The sequence below is a fragment of the Dermacentor albipictus genome, chromosome 2 (genome assembly GCF_038994185.2).
Source record: "Dermacentor albipictus isolate Rhodes 1998 colony chromosome 2, USDA_Dalb.pri_finalv2, whole genome shotgun sequence".
NCBI classification, from domain to species: Eukaryota; Metazoa; Arthropoda; class Arachnida; order Ixodida; family Ixodidae; genus Dermacentor; species Dermacentor albipictus.
In genome coordinates, this window is record NC_091822.1 from 34068433 (window position 1) to 34090332 (window position 21900).

Below are 21900 nucleotides of genomic sequence, written 5' to 3' on the forward strand. Positions count from 1 at the left end.
TGTGAAGATAATCAGATGCCTGTGTTGCTGCTTTCGGTGGCGTTGCACGAACGTGGAGGTTAGTGATCGCTGATGTCCAGATGCAGATGTTGTCGGCGTTTCTGGTAGGGAAAATTAGTTCAAAATGCGAAAGAATTAACGCCGCTGAGCGATCCTTGTAGTTAGGAAGTATTCGCGGGCAAGAGAGCGCGTTTTGACGCTTGGCCATTCCTAGCTAGAACAAGGCCGGTGGACTTCGATCGGTGACGTCATGACACCTTGCCCGACTGTCATGTAATCTAATAGAGACGCTCGCAAGTAAGATTTTGACGTCACCACTGTCATCACACCGGGCTTGACAATGTAAAGTTCAGTTCAAGTAGATGTCATAGGGGAGATGACACAGGCCTGTTATCTAGGAGGCGCTCCTTTATAGGAGTGGGCAAGACACTCGGATTTTCTGCGTGAGGTAGTAGCTTCCAGACTCACTATCGCCAAGCGTTTTCCTTTCGAATTTTTTATCTTCCTTATTAAATATTGCGCTACAGCGATTACACAAGCGAACTTAGAACGCAGGTTAGAGCTTGCGTGGACCAGGAACGCGCGGATAACAAAGGATTCAGAGAGCGGCGATGAAGTGGCGACGCGGCGATGCCCTCTCCAGTCATGCGACACCTAGCGCTCAAGCACGGCAACGCACGGTTCCCTTCCGCGCGCCCTACTCCGCCGAGGCGTGCACGTAACCTTGCCTCGTAGCCAACGGGAATTTAGGTGCCGTTTTCCTGCTCCAGTGGACAGTACGGCCTTTTTCGCTCTTTGGCGAATTTGATGCTATCGCTTCAAAAGCAGAAGTTCACGGTCCAGATGGAGCCATGTTAGTGCGCCGAACGTCTCTTTGATTCAATTCCAACGACAACAAGAAAAACAAGACTGATATAACTTATGATAAATAGCCTGTAATGTGAACCCTACAGGAAGTAGCCGACAACAACGTGAGATTGAGGAAAGCTGCCCCCTATTAAAAGTGAGGGTCGAAAGATGCGTCTGTGCAGCTGCAGCGTTTACAGCAGAAAATATGTACGACTATCCTTATCCGTGTTCTGTGCATTTAGCGAGGTTTCTCTTATGTTTTATTCCTTAATAGAAAAGTGCAAAAAAAAATCTACTGCTATTCCACCCTGTGAATGTGGATGTACAACGAAGCTGGTGCGGACGCTAGACAAGTACCACCAACCCAACTGACGTTAGAAGACGTTAGACAAGCACCACCCTCACAAGCGTTCTACGTCATGCGCGCACCCTCATGTGCGGATGTGCAGCATACATCTTCATTGATCTACGCCTTCCGCCATGTGCAAGTGCGTTATTGAACCAAATTAATCTTTGAAAGATAATTGCGTCAGAAATTGCGTTAAGTACGACTTCCACACAAGCTGCAGTCATGGTAGCTTCGAATTGTTATTCGAAAATACGAGAAAAGTTAAATCTCTTTCGCGGGAACTCAAAGACAAAGCCTTTTTCCAGCTTCCGCTTGAGGTCTGTCTGAGTGACCGAGGCTGCTAGGTAGGGTACCATTAGAAAGGCCTACATAGTGATTCTTGTAGGCCTTCCACCTCCGCAAATGCGTTATTAAAGTAATTAAATTTCCCAAAGCAAGATGCATTGGAAAATTGGTAAAGTAGGACATATGCACAACCTGCAGACATGATAGCATCTAATTATAATTTGAACATACGACCAAACATAATTCTAGCAAGCGGAAGCTAAAACACAATCCCCTTTCCCAGCTGGCGTGTTTTTGGGTGCGCGCGCAGCGACAGACCCCGATCAACAACAGCCTAACAGATTCGTTGTAAAGGCGACGTGTCGAATAAGTAACGAAACCGCATAAAAATAAAAGCACTGTGACGGAATCTCGTTATTGTGTGTGTGTGCGTGTGCAGCTAATTCGTCCATTGGCAAACAGAACAATACTGGAACGGCGTAACCATGCCAAAAGAGTAATAAACCTGAAGTCATAATCAGAATCCATCGCAAAAAAAAAAGAATCATGTGAAGAAACTACATGCCATTGGGCACTAAACGAGCTATACCGTTGAAGTGTAATCTTCCTGCGCAACCGGCATATTGTATATAAAAACTCTGTTCGAAGCCGTTCTCGGTTCACCAGTGAAAATACATTCTTTCCGTACTGACATTCCACGTAAATGAAGCAGAAACCACTTTATATAGAGCGAAGGTTTTTCTGAGTGTATAAAGAGTCGGAATTTGAATGATATCTCTCTCACACACACACGCACGCACGCACGCCCGCGCACACACAAGTGCGGGCACACACAAATTATACCGAGGCTTTGTTAGGCGGAGTCGCTGGCTACGAGCGAGTACGACGGACGCCTGGAAGGCATCATGGTGTCAGAGGCACCAAACGCCTACGTGCGTAGCTTAATTCGAATCCATTCTATCCGCAAGAAGCTTTACTCTCCAATTACAGTGCAGCCGTGAATGTGCGAAAGGCGAACCTTCTGGTTATTTTTATTCTGTCTCCCGCACGGTCGGAGCGTTGGAACGGATGCAAGCGCCATCTGGTGGTGCCGAAAGGAACCGAGTGGCAGCGTACTCCGCTGTGATTGGTTGGTCTATTCGGCAAGGGAACAGCCCGGCCGCAGCGCCAACCGTCACTAAACCCGGCTAGGTTCGCAAAGAAAAGCTTGGCCTTTAAAACCCCTGACGCATCCCATAATGCATGCACTCTAATTTGCCCGAACTGGAAGTAAGCGGAGCGGAGAAGCATGGTGGCGCAAGAAAATAAAACAGGCAGGCACGACGAAAAACGAGTTGATAGAAAGCAACACGTGCTGCCGGCAGCTTTAGTTGCGTCTTCATACTCCATATTGCATTTGTTGTCTCGCCTTCCAGTCTTTTTTTCCCGAACACGATCGTCAGGGCCGAATTCAATCACTTCTGGATAACGTGGGAAAACGAATTTCGAGTCGAGCTGCTGTCTGGATAGGTGTACTTCCTTAGCCGTCCTTGTTTGCACTTTTTAGTTTGTGACGCAGCGAACGCATTGCGAACCCTACAGCGCATGGCATGGACATTGGGAAGCTCTACACGCGACAGTTCTCGGGCCTCCTACGGCTATTACAACAAGCGTGCGCGGTGGGCGCATGAGACCCCGCGGTGGTCACTTCGGGGGAACGGCGCGGGCGCGACAGCGGCACTCATCGCGCGCAGCCCCAAACTGAGCACCACTACTTCCATACTGATGAAAGCACGTTGACGAGGCGAGCAAATAAACTGGTGCAAAAATGAGAACCATACGATTTGCTTTGTTCCGTTCATCGTGAGAAGCCGGCGCATTCGGCTGTTGGTTGGCCGAAAGGCCTTCGCGAAAGCCGATCACGTTTTCTCGTCGAGCGAAAACGTGCCCTGCTTTCTCTTGTGAGAGCAGCAGGGAGTCCGGCTTGCGTAGAACTGCCACGTTCGGGCGTTATCTGGTGGGCGCCGCTGACGATGACGCGGTCTGATGGAGTCGGAAGTGAAGTATCCCACGGTTATGGGCATCGACAGCACTCCCTGCTGATGCTATCAGCACAAGGCGACTGACTCTCTATACGAAGGCGTGGGGTTGGTGTCGGTGACACAGGCCGGGGGCAGGGAGGGGAGAAAAACGGAAAAGAAATACCATGCTTCTTTCTTTATTGTATTTTCACGAAAAATGCGTGACCTTATCCCGCCATTCTGTGAAGTGACAGCAAAAAAGAAAGCAAAATGTGATACTGAATAGGAAGAAGACTTAAGCAGCGAAAGAAATGTGTAAGGTGGTTTCACAGTTGATTTGTGTGAGAAGCGCGAATAAGGATTTCATCAGGGAGGAGACGAAAGACGGGTCTTTATTGTCGGGGAAGTTTCGCAAGCATGCGCCGTCTTCATTCATTCGCTAACTGCTCAGAAAGCGCTGCTATAGACGGTTTGAAGTGCAGTCGCCCAGGGAGAAATTGAGTCGCCGGGAAATATATATACACTTTTTTTTTCTAACTGGTACTTTGTAGAAAAGTGTGAAGTTGCAAGATTAAATACGTGAGCTATTAGATGAGTTACACACACTTGAGGAATAGAAAGAGGGTTGTCAGGAGGCAACGGTTACTTTCTGGAGACTTCATTGTCCTGCCAGATTGCCCGCACAGACAATCTATAAGGAGGCGAGGGGCCAACAGCCGGCGTTCTCCTCTGAACCTTTTTCCATTGCAATGCAGCAGCAGGCAAGCGGAACAGATTTTTATCAATGCTTTTCTTTTGAAATTGTGTCCTATTACAGCAAAAAAAAAAAACACGACAAGAAAAGCGTGTAGCCTTACAATGATTGCAGTACTCTGAGAGGGCCTCAAGCTACACAATGTTGACGCCACATTACCATTAATGTGTGGCTATATATTTTTGCGAGATGCAAATTTCATGAATACGAGAGGTGGAAACACAGCAATTTGTCATAAGAGGGTTTGCGTATTGGCTGAAGCATTTCCAACACGGGTATTTGTACTGCTTTGAAGTAAATGAAATAAAACTATTATATTTATTGATATGTTGCGAAGCAACATACGTTGCAGGTGTGCAAATGGTTTTACTTACATAGCGAGTGAGTCTGAGACTTCCGTGTTTTACCTGTATCTCTGTATATCTCTGTCTTTCGCTGTTAAAGAATTCATTGTTGTTGACACCAGGAAAGTTTCTAGATGTGTTGCAAGACGTATCCAGAATGCCGGAGGGGCCAGCTTTCAGGCTGTTTGAAGGTTTCGGTCATTTATTTTGTGTCCAGTTCTATCCATATAAAAACCATGGAATTCAGACTCAATCGAACAAATGCCGTAGAAGAAAAAGTCTTAGGTGAGGGTCTTGCCTCCGCGAAAAGTAGTAAGAACGGCTCAGTATTGCGAAATGTTATTTTCTTGCACGATAAGCTGCGCTCTGTGGAAGAAGATCTATTTTTCACTCCACGGTGAAACTTCGCATGTGGTACAAGCTAAAGTCCCACTGTCACTTTCGGTTGAGATGAATATTTTGTTCTGTTTCACGATGAGCTGAACGCACTTGTCTTTCTCTGCTAACGCAACTGTTTCTTATGTCATCGTTCAAGGTGTCGTACAAGAGGGAACGAAGTCTATGCTGGCTGTGGCGAACTCCTAATATTATTGGCTCGTAGTATAGGTTACGCCAGTCTTTGTAACAGTTTGCCTGTATTTTTTGCTCCCTCCTGTTGAAAATACATTCTTCAGTGTTGTGGTGGGCAAAACCTTCTTTAGGGCTCTCCTGTTGATTATTTTTTGTTCGTTTTAATTTTTTTTAAATTAAAGGGAGCGAGAGTGCAACTCTTTCATTTCTGTGAATGAATTTTATGCACCTGACAACACTTCTAAAAGCCTTCGGAAAAATAAAATTACAGTGAACCCGAATCAGAAGAAGCCCTCAAAAGCCCGCACCTCAAACTCCAACTCAAGGCCGTCCAGAGCGCCCAAGAACTGGCCGAGCGTCACCACGTTCCCGTCCCGACTTGGACGTCGCCTACTGTTTCGGGCCGAGGAGCAGCCCGCGTGGAATGTCCAACGGCTTAAAACTCCTAAGGACCTCAATAAAGTTCTTGACTGACAAACTGAAAATCAGGCTGCAAACAAACGGATGGCCGCACATGTGTAACGAAAAAAAATGACGAAAGCAGAGGCAGAGAAGGCTCGAGAAACGTAAGAAGCAACGTGCAAAACAATTATTGCGAAGCTGTTCAAGGCACACAGCCATTGCCCCTGCTAATGGATTGAGGGCTATGCCGCAGCAACCATGTCCTTGCAGAGAAGCATGTTTTGCAGAATGTCTCGGTTTTCAAAAGTTCCTACCACTACTTTAATTTTTTTTAAGGCTTTCGAGAAGTTTCTCTTATCAAGTGAATATTTCAGCTCGTTTGATAAAAGATTAAGCTACTAATTCTACAGCTGACAGAATTATGAAAATGGCATCGCCGGAATCTCAATATAACACTGAAATATCTAACAATGGACAAGCAAAAGACATTTGGGCCACAGTTTTCAAACTATCTCTCTGCAAAGGTCGACCCATTCTAAAGTTGTAACTTCTAGTTTGTGGATATAGAGTTCTCGTAGGCAGCCTGAAGAGAAGAAAGGCGTAGGTCTTCAAGTCAGTCATCAGTTCAGCATTAAATACGACATGTTCTGCGAGACGTAGTGATATACCCTAAAGGGCCCCTCACCAGGTCTAGCCGTTTTGAGCTGACAAGCGCAGAGCATACAATGCGAGATAACGATCGCGTCTGCAAGGTATTATCGCTACGCGCCGCGAAAAGGTCTAAAATTTCAATCCGAACGCCGTGTTTCCTTCTCGCGGCCGGCGTGCTCCAAGCCGGAGCATGACGTATTCGTGTGCCTGCGCCTACGTACTGGTGCCCCCAGTGTGACGTCACTTGTGGTGACACGCGATTTCCAGAAATATTCAATACATCTGTTATCTATGCGATATGCTGCTTGACTTGACGAACTGAACTTTAGAAAAATAACAAAACACACAAACAGAATGTCTGCGTGTTTTTTGTTTTACTTGGCACCCAAGCAGGAGAGATGTACTTCCGCTTCGTCTACTTGTTCCCACGATCGTGCGGTCACGTGCACAGGCACTGAAACTATGCCGTTTTCTACTGTCTTCCAGCCCGTGCTCATGCTCTGCGATCCGCTTGTTCTGCCACAGTATTCGTGTAGCACTGAATTATACCGCTAGTCATGTGTGCTTGTGCGCTGCCCGAACGAGAGAACAGCTCGCGTGCGACGCCGTCAGCGTAAGTGTGTAGCGCCGAAAAAAAAAGTGACGAGAAAAAAAAAATGTTGGTGGGGGCCTGCAACGTATGCGTCAGGCGCCCTCGAGGTCCGGTAGGGGAGAACGCAGGGAAGGAATTTCGCTTGCGGAGGCTAGACGGTACGAGTGGAGAGAGCGTCTTGCTTGGAACTGCCTGCTGAAATCATGGGTTCACGGCACTGAAATATTTCTATCTCGGCTATTAATGAGCCGTTTTGAAAAAAAATTTCAGGCAGAACACGCCCGTAACAACTTCCAGTGTCTAACCTATATTTGCTATCGGGCCTCGTTAGCGGCCTTTTAACCTTGCGAACGTTGAAACCACATCGTGTTCAGGGAAAGCTTTCGGTTCATCAAGCGAAAATTGGCCATTATTCTATTTTGATTCCACATCCGAAATTTCTTTTGACATTGAAGTTTTAACGCGTAGTATCAAAAACAATTTTTAACATACTTGCGCCCTGTCAGAAATTATAAATGTTGCACGAGCGGTGTAATGCGCCGTAGGGGCTGCAGAAAAAAAAATTATGTACGTTAAATCAATAACCGCCCGGAGACGTCACTAGATTGCATTTGAAAACGCAATAGCGTTTTCAGAACATGCATTTTAATGTGGTATTCGGTAGGTCTTTATCTGGAAGCTCGCTTCGGGATATAGCGCTGGTTTTATCATCATGTAGCTTGTTATAGGGATTCGACTTTGCTGAGTGATTCACAGCTGTCGCGCATGCGAATAGTTGCATTTGAGCCTTCCTTCTTACGGAAAAGAAAAAAATACATTTGTGTGCCTAATTTGTTGTGTGAACTAAACAAATTTTTGTTTAAAATTGAATGCTTGGACCTGCGATCTGGCGACACCTTCTAATAAAAGAAGTGTCCAGCACTACGCGAAACGAACCTCACATCATCCTGTCGGCAGCTAAGAGACATTTGATCGGCAGGATGAGATGTCCGTACCTTAAGTAATCCGCTAAGCATTAGGTCAAGATGTAAGCTTAGCCGGGACATGGTGCTAGGCTACTACTTATTACGTTCACGTGGCAAAAACTCAGGCAGAAATATGAGCGCACTTGACCACGCTTTCATTAGAGACCTTTGTTAGTGATCGAGACTTATCCTGCTCAATATTCTGTCAGACTCGCAGCAAAAAGAGCAATGCTACACTTTGCAGGTGCGTTGTGGTCACGCTGTGCCTGTCATGCACCCAGTTATGCCACACAACATGAAAACGACCAGTATGGAGTCGGTTGTCGGTCCAGGCTCACGGCTACACGGACCTAAATGGCGCCGCTGGATTGCATGCGACCACAAGAATATTGTGCAGCGCATTCCTCAGCCGATCCACCAGCAGCGCTCATTCAACTGGTGGACAGGAAAGAAGCCGCTACATCGTCAAAAAGCGTAGCGGGACTGCCATGAAAGACAAACGGTGCCACTGCCGGTTACAGCGCATCGAACAGCGAAAGGTAGGGCAGCTGCAGGCGCTAAATCCATGGGCGCCGCTTTTCAGAAGAATCACCGGGCTTCGTAATGAGCGTTTTGGGTCTGTACCGGGCTACGCACTACAAAAGGATCTGAAGTAAAATATGCGATACATCTGGGTATTTTCCTGCTAACTTTGTTCGCTTCCTTCACTTTGCCGTTCATCTCCTTGCTCTCTCTCTCTCTCTCTCTTTGTTCGTTTCCTTGCGGCGATAGCAATCGTCATGGCGCACATCATTGTCCCTTTGGCGGAAGTATATGCCTTTCGCAGAGCATGTTTTCCCCGAGAAAGCAGCAGCAGAATGCAATGTCCGATAGTCCTGTGAGCGGCAGGGAAGGAATCCGGTTTTGACCTAAGCTCGCATTACACTAGCTAGCTGGATGCGACAACTGCGCGAAAAAGGCGGGGGCGAGCATACAAACGACAAACATCGGCGCCGTGTTCGCCCTTTTTTTGCTCGTCCACATCCTTTTCGCGCAATTTTTTGTTAAGTTGGAAGCAACCTATACGTGAAGATCAGTCATTTGACGTGATTCACCGTTAGAAATGATTACATTAAATGGAAAACTGTGGTTGAAAAACGCAGTACATCTGCTTTATGTAGAATTTCGGTTTAGGTGGAGGCGTCGGAAGTGTTACGCCTTCCTCCAATTTTTCTTCTTGTCGGCGATTCAGTGACAAATCGCAAAACAGATGCTTCTTCATTAAGAAAAGCTTCTAATTCACCGGCCATGTCCACTAATATTACGCCTGACAACACAAATGGAAGATGCACTTTCTTGCGGACCGCTGTTGGGGACGTGATATATGGGCCGTGATAGTCCTGATTGAAGTGAAGTGTTTGACGAAAACTGGTGTCAGAATTTATCATAGTCAAAAGAAAAGGCAGACGTTGACCACAAACATTAGCTAAAAAAAAATAAACAAGAGGTTTTAGAGAACAAGACGATTGCGAGCCAGGCTCCCCTATGGGAGTTGAAATGTCTTGTTTTTATTCGTTGGCGTTTGTGGTACACGTCTGCGCTTTCTTTCCGAGAAAAGTTTTCTTGTATGTGTGGGAAACAGTTTTGGGAAAATGTTTTCGCGCCAAGACGCTCTCGCACGGTGATGCCTTTAAGATAGATTGACGTCACAATTAAGTCGGGCGCACCGCTCTGTCGTTGTCTGTTTTTCCGCTTCTGCTCTGTCGTTCCTTTACGGAAGCAAATATTAATATTTGCTTGCACTTTCAAGTCGAACAAACGGGACCAAGTTATCATATTCACTGGACTCAAGTTAATGAGGCAATAGACGGATGGTTCCTACAAATAATTCATTGCAGATTTTCATATCATGGCCGCGCCATCTGCTTAAAATGCCAGACTGAAGAACCAGACGGGAAGTGTGTGTTTCATGCGCTATATTATGACTCACATACTTAAATAAAGAGATTAAAGTTGCAGGACGGCAGTTACGAAATCTTGCTAAGCGTGTACGCGAAAACTATAAGTTTCATGAATAATTAGTTTTGAATAAAACTGCAAACGTTCTAACACGTGTCACCTCCAATATATCCTCCCACTATTCCCATCATTCTAGTGCAGCACCCCGTCTACGTTATGCCGGCAATTCTCCAGTAGTGGAAGTTAGTATGACAATAGCTTCGTCATTGAGGCTCACGAGAACGTGACGAGTTTGTAGTGGCCAATGTGGAAGCTTGCATTGAACATTCGCGTAATCGATGCCTCTTCTGTTTTGTCATAAATACCGCGCTAATGAAATGTTCAGCTTATTCTGGCGATCTAAAGCTTTCGTCATATGGCACTGGACAATATTTGATGCAACATATCCGTGCAATCAAGTGCAAACGACCACCGCAATAACTTGTCGCAAGTTGAGCCCGTTTATTGCGGGATATCAGAGGAGAGTGCGTCGCTGATGGAAAGGATTAGCAGGAAATTACACTCGCGTCCTGTTTTCCTACGTGGCAGAGATAAGGCACGTTTGCACCCGACGCCATTTTTCTCTTTCAGCGGTATGCGGTAGCGGAAACCTTTTAATTACGCAACGGCAATTTCGTGATACTTCTGGAGAGCCTTCGCGCCGCAGTTGTTCTATGTCCCCAAATGTGCCCGGCTCTGCTCGAGTTCAGAGAAATAAATTATCGCATGCACGTTTTTCAGCGTGGATTTGCAAAACAGTTTCGGGGAAATTTGGAGCCGGTGACAGACGGTAGATTTCCCAATCCGGCCGCTCATTGCTACAGAAGGCTCCGTCTTTCCTATTCATTCATCGAGTTACAGCAGTTGCTCAAAAATTGCTCGTGCCAGTGCTGCTTAACTGAAGCTAGTTTAAACAGAAATTTCCCAGAATTCGGTATCTAGGCCATTTATGTATCACATCTCGCGTTTAATCTCGCACATGAGTGTGAAGTTACGTCATCGACCAGTTGGATTTATTTTATTGTTTTCCATATTGTTCGGCGTATCTTACAGCAATTTCGAAAGCCCATAGTTCCTCAGCCCATAGACGAGTATCCGTGAAATGGCTAGCAAGAAAATACTTCCAGCCTTGCCACCTGATCCAATGCAAAAATCTATCTATCTATCTATCTATCTATCTATCTATCTATCTATCTATCTATCTATCTATCTATCTATCTATCTATCTATCTATCTATCTATCTATCTATCTATCTATCTATCTATCTATCTATCTATCTATCTATCTATCTATCTATCTATCTATCTATCTATCTATTTCAGCTTTCCAAACTGTAACTGAATTAGATTTCCACAAGGACGAGTCTCTGAGTGCCGCTCGAAATCTCATGTCCGGCCGATCGGAAGATCCTCATAGAAGAATCGGTGCAAAGTACGTGCGCCATCAATTACGGAGCCCTTTTACAAATTACTTTTCAAGTGCAGTGGACATAAACTTAACGCCACAAAACCTAATGTATTGCTTTTCATAGGAAGAGTTTAATACAAATACATTCTTGCTTATCAGATGCAAACTTAAGGCAAAACCCACAGTGCCGTTATTGATCATTGGTGCGAAGGTGAAGTTCTCGATAACTGAGAGAAGCCAATACTAGATAATTCTTCTTGATGGGAAATAGTATTCAGTCTGTGGTTTTGAAGAATACGAAGTGCTGTGGTGTGTCACAGGTAGTACCGTAACATTCAATGCACAGCTGACCCTGTTTAGCAAGCCGAATTCCCCAATTTATCTTTGTTCTAGCGCTTTGATTTCTCTAATGCCGATGACAAAGGGTTTGTAGCTTGAAGAAGCATTTCAACTGTGCTTGTAGTAAAGGCAAGAAAAAGCCCCTGCAAAAGCAAAACGAGATGTTTACTTACAACGCTCAATGTGATAGCCATCACCTTTGGTTTTCTCATTTTCATTATGTCAAACTGGTCTTTTAACACTGTGACTTACTCGTGCATAATGTACGTGCATCTGATTCCTTATGTTCTAGCACAACCTATTGACTTACCACCAATAATGTTACATTATTCAAAACCAATATTACATGTTGGCCTGCATTTATAACGTTTCCGTACGGATTATTTTGAAAATCTGGAACTGTGGAATTCCTACTAATCTCTCATACTTTGTTGTTACAAACTCTCATCTGCCTAGCATGGTACATGTAAATTGCGTATTCAATGCATAGACGACTTTTTTTTAGCAACGTAATTTTCCCAAATCATCTGTGCTCTAACATTTTCATTTTTTGTAATGCCAAATACTCGTTTGTTTTAATTTTGACGTATTTTCCAGAATTTTACACGTTGAGGCTGTTTACCGAGTTTACTTCGACGCACAAATTTTTGCTTGCTCGTAGGACCACGCGGCCACCACGTGAATATCGATCAAGAGACACATTCACTTCAGCACACTCGAGTGAATGCATTATGATATCACTATCCTGTTTATGAGCTGCACAGGGGAATCGCCTGACTGTCAGGGTCAAAAAGTCAATGTAGGATTGTCATATAAAAATAATAAAGATTAGGCAATCTATCACAGCAATTGCATCGATCTGTACTGCTTGCCTCTTCCCTAATTTTAAGTGTCCGCACTGCACAGCAGCATTCAGAATAATCGGAGACGAAATAAAGCGTGTAACGAACGAAGCAGCCCCGAATAGCGGTCCACCACAACTCACCGAAAAGTTGTCGACGATGCTGGCAGCGGCGGACGTGTCTTTGGTCGTCAGCGGTCTCGTCGGCGAACAACGGTGCTGCGCGGATCGAAGGTTTCAGTAGATGCCGCTGCCGCAGATGCAGATGTGTGTGTGCGTGTGTGTTCAAGTCCGGATTGCCTGTCCTGGTGGCAGCGTCGACTCGCTCGGGGTTGTGTCGGGACCCGGGCCGACCGGCCGGCGCGCTTATATGCAGCGCCTTTCGAACCACGTGACGAAAGGCGCGCCCGGCGCCCATTGGCCCGAGGCGGCGCTGATGGCGCGCCCCGACTCCCATTGGATGCGGGCGCGCGCGCGGTGGTGGGGGCACCTGTTGAAAGAGAACGGTCGCGGAGACAGAGCGGCGACGGGTGCGGAGGACGAAGAGTACAAGAACAGGGGACCCGTGGGCAGCGCGCGCTGAAAGCTCAGAAGGGAGGAGGCGGGCACGGGAAAGAATGAGTGAGGGAGACCGCTCGGCCGCTCCTTCGGAAGGTGAAGTAAAAGTGAGTTAAACCAGGAGTCGCGCCTGCGCACGCTGACGTCGCACTTGCCGCTGAGAAGACTCGTCAACAGTGTCTATTACTTACGTCTAGGTGTCGCTGGCGGTCCCACTCGTCCCTATATATGCAGCACTGGGACGTGAACTGTGTAGTGAAACCGTGGCATGGTATGGCTGCACACACGCAAGCTTGTAAATCTTGTGTCAGCTTGTAATAGTGAATTTACGTAGAGCATTTTGGCGGGCGATTGCGAGTAATCAGGAAATGTGATTCGCTGTGAAAATAACGAACACGTCGATGTGTTTGTCCAACAGAGCTGCAGCAGTGAACAATTTCAATTCTACGCTGTGCTCTCGCGTAATTGCGCGACATGCGAGCCCGGATCCACTTTGTGAGTGCTATTTTGAGTACGGGCGGATTATTGAGCTTCCGCTCGCTGAATAAACGTCGCCAGCAGGGAATTCGCGCTCAAAGCACCGCTCTGAACATCTGTCCGAAATAGTGATGATGAACTTTCTCCCGTATCCGAGAAAATTATTGGAAACAGGCTTTGTCGCTTGAGGAATTTCTTTGGAAATGATCCGCGACAACCTTATTCATCGGAAAACGACGTGGGCGTACGCCTTCTTCCTCGCTCATTTCTACTATTGGCGACGATTTCTAATATCAAAACGAGCAGCGCTATGTTTCTTTCCTCCTCGCATCACTGTGTTAACGTGATATTGCCCAAAAAAGAATGGTCGGGCGTTTGTGTCTGCTTCTATGTATGTACATCTTCATGCCAGTTTTGTGGCTTCATTTCTGATTTCATGGCAATTTCGTCTGGTAGAGACAGGGTGCAGCAATGAAACGTTGTGATGCTATATCCTCTGCTATTATCACACTACTTTCTTCAGGTGCTGATAACGTTAATTAATCAAAACACTGTATTTACTCTATTAGGAAACAATGAATCGCGCTGTACTAACGACCTAAAAATGCCGTTCAATGAGTGACTACTGCTTATAGAAAGTGGTGCAAATCAGGGGCACAATTTTCCATTAGTCATTCTTATGGACCGTAAGTTTGATTAATTATTACTGAAAAGTTCTGAACTTTGAGCAGTTGAAAACCAGGGGTGTGGCACCATGAAGTAAAACGCAAAGGGAAAAACGAAACGAAAAAAAAATACGAATTGCACTGAAATACTTGTTACGCGTACTAGCATAAACATCGGAGTCATCATCGCATTAAGCCGCTTTTTAGGCCCGTTGTAGAACAAAACGCAAGGCTTGGAGCATCAATTAGGCTTACGATAAATTATATTTCGCCCAGGCTACGTCTCAGCGTAATGTAACCGGCGCACGCGCAGAAGCCATTGGCGGTTCTGCCGCCGCCGGTTTTCGGTGTGGCGCAGTTGCGCAGTGCCTTGCATGGATGTGCGCCACTCGGATGCGTGGATATTTTTAGCCTGTCGGAGAGCATCGGCGTGATATAAATTTCGATATGTATTTCCCGAAGTCGGCGAAGCTGGAGTTTTAGCAAGCGCAATCGGAACGCGTTGTCACCTTCGAAGAACCATGCGATGAACAAAAGCGACATTGATCTTCCTTGAAAAATACGGCACCGGTGTTGTGGCGTGATCGAATGCACGGCCAAAAACAGGGACCATATTGGCTCACCTTCGCGTAGGCAAGCAGATTATGTTTCTTGATATGGTGTACTGCGCCATTACCAGCGCATTTTGCTTGTGAAATTGCTGAAGCGTGTTGCGTGCGTTAGGCCCAGTCACGTGATTACTGAGTCTAGCTCCCCGACAGAACTTTGGTGCCGACAAAGTCATGCACAACGTCATCTTGACACACGTGAAAATGAATGAGATGCAATGATCAGTGAGCGCGCGTGTTTTTGTGCCACCTAGGAAATGACGCAGATAAGACAGCTGGGACGTCAAACCAAGAAGACTACTGCGTCCCTATTCCTCTCTCAAGGACAGACGCCGCGAGATAGCTTTGCGTTCTAACACGCACACTCTCGTTAGCTGAGTGGAACACCACGCATACAAGGGGCATCATTCTGCACAGACTAAACCCTTCTCTGCAACTCAGGCCTCCGGCCAGACTGCACCGATGCGAAGCGTGTCTTCTGTGTCGGTTGTGGTTGGGAGTTGCCTTCACGAAAGCTTATTCAGCACTTATTGGAATGACTCACAGTCCTGCATGTGATGTCTGCGGCTGCCAGGAGAGCACTGACCACCAATTGTGCCGCTGTACTAAGTTTGAAGCACAAATACAACCCTTGACCAACGCACTCGGGAAACTAGATGATCGTGTGCTTAGTGAACAGATATTACTAGAACACCATACCCACTGATCATCGGCTTAGAAGGTACTAAAGCCACTTCTGTGCTTTCTGAGAACATCTGGCTTGTGCGAGCGCCTTTGACTCTGTAGTGCTTTTCATGTACCTCTCTCTATGCCTATATGTATATATATATATCTTTCTCCCCCTTCTTTCTATTACCCTAATCTCTTCCGCAGCGCAGGGTAGCCAAACGGACTCTTGACAGGTTAACATCCCTGTCCTCCTTTTATCTCTCTCTCTCTCTGCACTAAACGGAGAGAAACATTTCACTTGAGCGTAATATATAGCATAAAACGTATGCCTGCGCATGCTCGGCGAGCATGCTTTTACCAATGACATAAGTGCGCAGGCCTCGCCACATAGAATGTGCGTTCTCTAGAGCACGCTTTAACATGAAGAACATTGTTTGTCTACTTCAGTGGTTTCGAACCTATCTATCTGTCGTCATTACAACTTCGCGATAGCTTACTCTCGCCAGGCTGCCGCCGGAAAGCCTTCTACTCCGACCTGGTGATCCATGTTTGCAATTACCTCGGGCCGCTTGTTAAGAATTCGGGGTCCTGATGCAGCCGTGGTCGTTGCATCGTCATCATTACACATTTGTCCTCCGAATGTCGCCATGCCATCCTCATCGCACCATCGTGGTCACAAAGTCGTTTTCATGCGGCCGTCGTTACACTAGCATTTTATCATTGCTTTTCGCTTCATGTAACGCATGCCATTGTTAGTACGCCTTCGTCATCATGCCGCCTTCTTTGCTGCATCTACGTCAATATTTATATATATATATATATATATATATATATATATATATATATATATATATATATATATATATATATATATATATATATATATATATATATATATATATATATATATATATATATGTGTATTTATAAATATATATAACAATGTGGTCATTCAATTGTGAATATGCCGCCCTTGTCACACCGTCATCGTCAGTCAGTCCCTATCATGCCTCCACTGTCAGACTGTCATCATAATGACTTTGTGGCCGCGCCATCATCTTCAGCTTCGTCATTCGACTATCTTCACGCCCTCGACGTCACGGTTTCATCGCCATACAGGTTTCGTAATGCAGTAGTCACACTATTCATATTGTTACGCGAAGGACGAGCCAGTAGACCAGCAACTATTTACAGGGTATATTTACAACAGTGGTTGCAGCGCTGACGGGTTATATTCACAGAACGAGCCCGGTTCGTTCTTCCTCCTCTTTTTGCGAGTGATGGCGCCCACGCGCCTCGTACAAACAATCAAATACAACACGCGTGTAGCAATATGTTTCTTAGAGTGTACCACACTCGTATGAAGCCAAAGGCCTGGGTGTATGTTTTAACCGCATAGTTCAGTATTTTATATGATACATCACTACGTCAATCTATTAGGCGGCCAATTTGGCACTATGCATTTGCAGGGTTGTGTCGAGGTGAAGTGTTGGTTCTCGGTCAAACAGAAGAAAAAAAAAAACTGGGAAATAACCAGCGGTGTCGTGGCGTGAGGAATTTAAGCAGTTTAGTAGAGTAGTTTGCTGGACCAGTTGGTGCATGGTGACCCGCCGTGGTTGCTCAGTGGCTATGGTGTTGGGCTGCTGAGCACGAGGTCGCGGGATCGAATCCCGGCCACGGCGGCCGCATTTCGATGGGGGCGAAATGCGAAAACACCCGTGTGCTTAGATTTAGGTGCACGTTAAAGAACCCCAGGTGGTCGAAATTTCCGGAGTCCTCCACTACGGCGTGCCTCATAATAAGAAAGTGGTTTTGGCACGTAAAACCCCAAATATTATTATTATTATTGGTGCATGGTGAACGTATAATGGTTTCCCGCAAGTACGGACGGGTGCACAAGTAAGTAGAAATGGACAGGACAACGCTGGACACACAACTGAAGTTTATTGTGAAACCATTCCAAAAATATCCGCCAGGCATGCCTATACACCCAAAAGTAATAACAAGGTTTTTAGTCAATTCTCAACAAAAGTTATGCACGTACACAAAAGCGAAGTCACACCCCTTCCCGACAAAGGCAACAACACGTGGATTAACATGATAAATTTAGAAATTGCAGTTCTTTATCACTGATATGAACCGAAGGTTCTCTCTCACATGTATGCACACCAAACTTTTTCATGTGGAATGCTTCGCTAATTTCTCATTCCAGTTTGCTCACAAACGTGACAAACAAATGAGAAACAAATGTGACAAACAAATGTCACAAACAAATTTGAATAACCCCACGCGTGAGCATCGCTATTTGCTAAATATAGGTACAAGAGGGAACTTGTCATTGCATTGCGAAAAGTACCATTGCCGACCAATTTTTGATAGCGTATCGATAGTGGGGAGAGAGCGCAGTAAACTGGAAAAAGAAATCAGCGAAGCGTTCCACATGAAAATGTTGGGCGTGCATACATGTGTCAGTGAAACTTCGGTTCATATCAATGATAAAGAACTTCAATTTCTAAATTTATCATGTTAATCCAAGTGTTGTTACCTTTGTCGGGAAGGGGTGTGACTTGACTTTTGTCTACGTGCATATCTTTTGTTGATATTTGAGTACAAACCTTGTCATTGTTCTTGGTTGTAAACGCATGGGTGGCGGAAATTTGCGGAATGTATTCAGAATAAGCTTCAGTTCTAAGTCCAGTGTTGTCCTGTCCGTTTCTACTTACTTGTGCTCGCGTCCGTACTTCCTGGAAGCCATTATACGTTCATCACGCACCAACTGGCCAAGCAAACTGCTCTACTAAAGATGTTCAACATGTTCTAGTTCAGGCTGGAAGCTTTTATCCTAGCTTGCAAAGAAACAATTAGGTAGCCAACTCGAGTTGACACACGCGTAATGTGGAAAGCGCAGCATTTCGCATGTGTCACTACATAGCGATTGGTAGTTATTGTTGTGCCACCCAGTGGCGCATCATCACCATCAGCCTGGATACGCCCATTGCAGGGCAAAGGCCTCTCCCATACTTCTCCAACTACCCCGGTCATATACTAATTGTGGCCATGTCGTCCCTGCAAACTTCTTAATCTCGTCCGCCCACCTAACTTTCTGCCACCCCTTGTTACGCTCCCTTCTCTTGGAATCCAGTACGTAACCTTTAATGGCCATCGGTTATCTTTCCTCCTCATGACATGTCCTGCCCACGCCCATTTCCTTTTGTTGATTTCAACTAAGTTGTCATTACCTCGCGTTTGTTCCCTCACCAAATCTGCTTTTTTCTTATTCCTTAGCGTTACACCCATCATTCTTCTTTCTATAGCTCGTTGCATCGTCCTCAATTTGAGTAGAACCCTTTTCCTTAGCCTCCAGGTTTCTGCTCCGTACGTGATTACTGGTAAGACGCAGCTATTGTACACTTTTCTCTTCAGGAATAATGGCAACCTGCTCTTCATGATCTGACAATGCCTGCCAAACGCACCCCAGCGCAATCTTAATCTTCTGATTACTTCCGTCTCACGATCCGGATCCGCCGTCACTACCTGTCCTAAGTAGATGTATTCCCTTGCCACTTCCAGTGCCTCACTACCTATTGTAAATTGCTGTTTTCTTCCGAGACTGTTAAAGGTTATTTCAGTTTTCTGCAGATTAATTTTTAGACCCACTCTTCTGCTTTGCCTCTCCAGGTCAGTGAGCATGGATTGGAATTGGTTCCCTGAGTTTCTAAGCAACACAATATCATCAGCGAATCGTAAGGTACTAAGGTATTCTCCATTAGCATTTATCCACAATTCTTCCCAATCCAGGTCTCTGAATACCTCCTGTAAACACGCTGTGAATGGCATTGGAGAAATCGTATCTCCCTGCCTGATGCCTTTCTTTATTGGGATTTTATTGCTTTCTTTGTGGAGGACTACGGTGGCTGTGGAGCCGCTATAGATATCTTTCAGTATTTTTACATACGGCTCGTCTACACCCTGATTCCGTAATGCCTCCATGAGTGCTGAGGATTCGATAGAATCAAACGCTTTCTCGTAATCAATAAAAGCTATATATAAGGGTTGGTTATATTCCGCACATTTCTCTATCACCTGATTGATAGTGTGAATATGGTATATTGTTGAGTAGCCTTTACGGAATCCTGCCTGGGCCTTTGCTTGACAGAAGTCTAAGGTGTGCCTGATTCTATTTGCGATTACCTTAGGAAATAGTTTTTAGGAAACTCACAGTAAGCTGATCGGTCTATAATTTTTCAAGTGTTTGGCGTCCCCTTTCTTATGGATTAGGATTGTGTTAGCGTTCTTCCAATAATCCGGTACGCTCGAGGTCATGACGCATTGGGTGTACAGGGTGGCCAGTTTCTCTAGAACAATCTGCCCACTATCCTTCAACAAATCTGCTGTTACCTGATCCTCCCCAGCTGCCTTCCCCCTTTGCATATCTCGCTATGCTTTCTTTTCTTCTTCTGGCGTTACCTGTGGTATTTCGAATTCCTCTGGACTATTTTCTCTTCCATTATTTTCGTGGGTGCCACTGGTACTGTATAGATCTCTATAGAACTCCTAAGCCACTTCAACTATCTCATCCATATTTGTAATGATATTGCCGGCTTTGTCTCTTAAGGCAGACGTCTGATTCTTGCCAATTCCTAGTTTCTTCTTCACTGCTTTTAGGCTTCCTCCGTTCATGAGAGCAAGTTCATTCCTGTCCATATTATAGTTCCTTATGTCAGCTGTCTTAGGCTTGTTGATTAACTTCGAAAGTTCTGCCAGTTCTATTCTATCTGTAGGGTTAGAGGCTTTCATACATTGGCGTTTCTTGATCAGATCTCTCGCATCCTGCGATAGTTTACTGGTATGCTGCCTAACGGAGTTCCACCCACTTCCGTTGCACACTCCTTAATGATGCCCACAAGGTTGTCGTTCATTGCTTCAACAGTAAGGTCCTCTTCCTGAGTTAAAGCCGAATACCTGTTCCTTAGCTTGATCTGGAATTCCTCTATTTTCCCTCTTACCGCTAACTCATTGATCGGCTTCTCATGTACCAGTTTCTTCCATTCTCTCCTGAGTTCTAGGCTAATTCGGGTTCTTACCATCCTATGGTCATTGCAGCCACCTTTCTGAGCACGTCCACATATTGTATGATGCCAGAGTTAGCGCAGAGTATGAAGTCTATTTCATTACAAGTCCCGCCGTTCGGGCTCTTCCACGTCCTCTTTCGGCTATCCCGCTTGCGCAAGAAGGTATTCATTATCCGCATATTATTCTGTTCCGCAAACTCTACTAATAACTCTCGCGTGCTATTCCTAGTGCCTATGCCATATTCCCCCACTGCCTTGTCTCCAGCCTGCTTCTTGCCTACCATGGCATTATAGTCGCCCATTAGTATAGTGTATTTTGTTTTCACTCTACCCATCACCGATTTTACGTCTTCATAGAAGCTTTCAACTTCCTGGTCATCATGACTGGATGTAGGGGCATAGACCTGTACAACCTTCATTTTGTACCTCTTATTAAGTTTCACAACAAGACCTCCCACCCTCTCGTTAATACTATAGAATTCCTGTACGTTACCAGGTATATTCTTATTAATCAGGAAACCGACTCCTAATTCTCGTCTGCCCGCTAAGCCATGGTAGCACAGGACGTGCCCGCTCTTTAGCACTGTATATGCTTCTTTTGTCCTCCTAACGTCACTGAGCTCTATTGTATCCCATTTACTGCCCTCTAATTCCTCCAATAGAACTGCTAGACTCGCCTCACTAATGGCAAGCTCGCCTTCAGTGGCGCAAGCTGGCATCAAAGACGTTCATTGGAAAGCGGCAGATATTCATTGGACCCTGTGGTACATGCTGAATGGAACGTACCAAAGCTGGCGTTAGAGAAGTTTCTTGAAGAGGGGAACATACAGAATGGCACACACCCGGTGGACCTAGTGGCGTATACCCACGGGAAGAGTTGAAAAGTTTAGGCCGTGCTAACTCTGGCATCGTCCCACATTTTGAGACGGCCAATATGCAGAACAGGCTTCCCAAAAAGACGAGATACCACATACCAATTAGAGAAGACTGGGTTGAACTCGTCAAAAATGTTTCCGCTTAAAAGAAATTGCACAAGGGAGCACTCATAAAAGCTGTTATATCCCAAGCTCTATGCTTCGGCGACATTTGCTGCGACCACAGGTAAAATCGGTAATCTGTTCTTTTAGCACAGCTCTGCATTCCTACGGCGAGCATCGGACTTGCCCCTCGTACCCGAGCGAAAGGATGCAGCGAAGGATGAGAGCGAACGCGGAGCGCAGGCGGCAGATGAAAGACGGTGATGGCAAAGAAAGCTAGAGGATGAAAGAGGAAGAGGAGGGTATGGTGAATGCGTGTGAAGAAAAGCGTAATGACGCGCTAGGCGGGTTTCGCGGTGACCGTGGCTAGAAGATGGCGTCAGAGTAGCTAGTGTCGTCTGTATGGAAACAAAGCACTACTTGAGCACAGGTCTTTCTGCAGCGGCTGCTGTGAATCGCACCGACACACAACCCCCGCGCCTGCTATCACGATTAGCGAAACAGTGGCACCATACATCGGTCCGTTTGCAGCGTGCCACACGAGACAC

At 45.7% G+C, this 21900-nt stretch overlaps 1 protein-coding gene across 1 annotated transcript in view; it reads right to left on the reverse strand.

Annotated features, from left to right (window-relative positions):
* The window catches only part of LOC139055909 (uncharacterized), a 238192-nt gene extending 225534 nt beyond the window's left edge, over positions 1 to 12658 (reverse strand). Inside the window, exon 1 of the mRNA XM_070533544.1 lies at positions 12471 to 12658. The gene's annotated coding sequence lies outside the window, so the exon portion shown is untranslated. The remainder of the gene's footprint in view (positions 1 to 12470) is intronic.
* Between the last annotated feature and the right edge of the window lie 9242 nt (positions 12659 to 21900).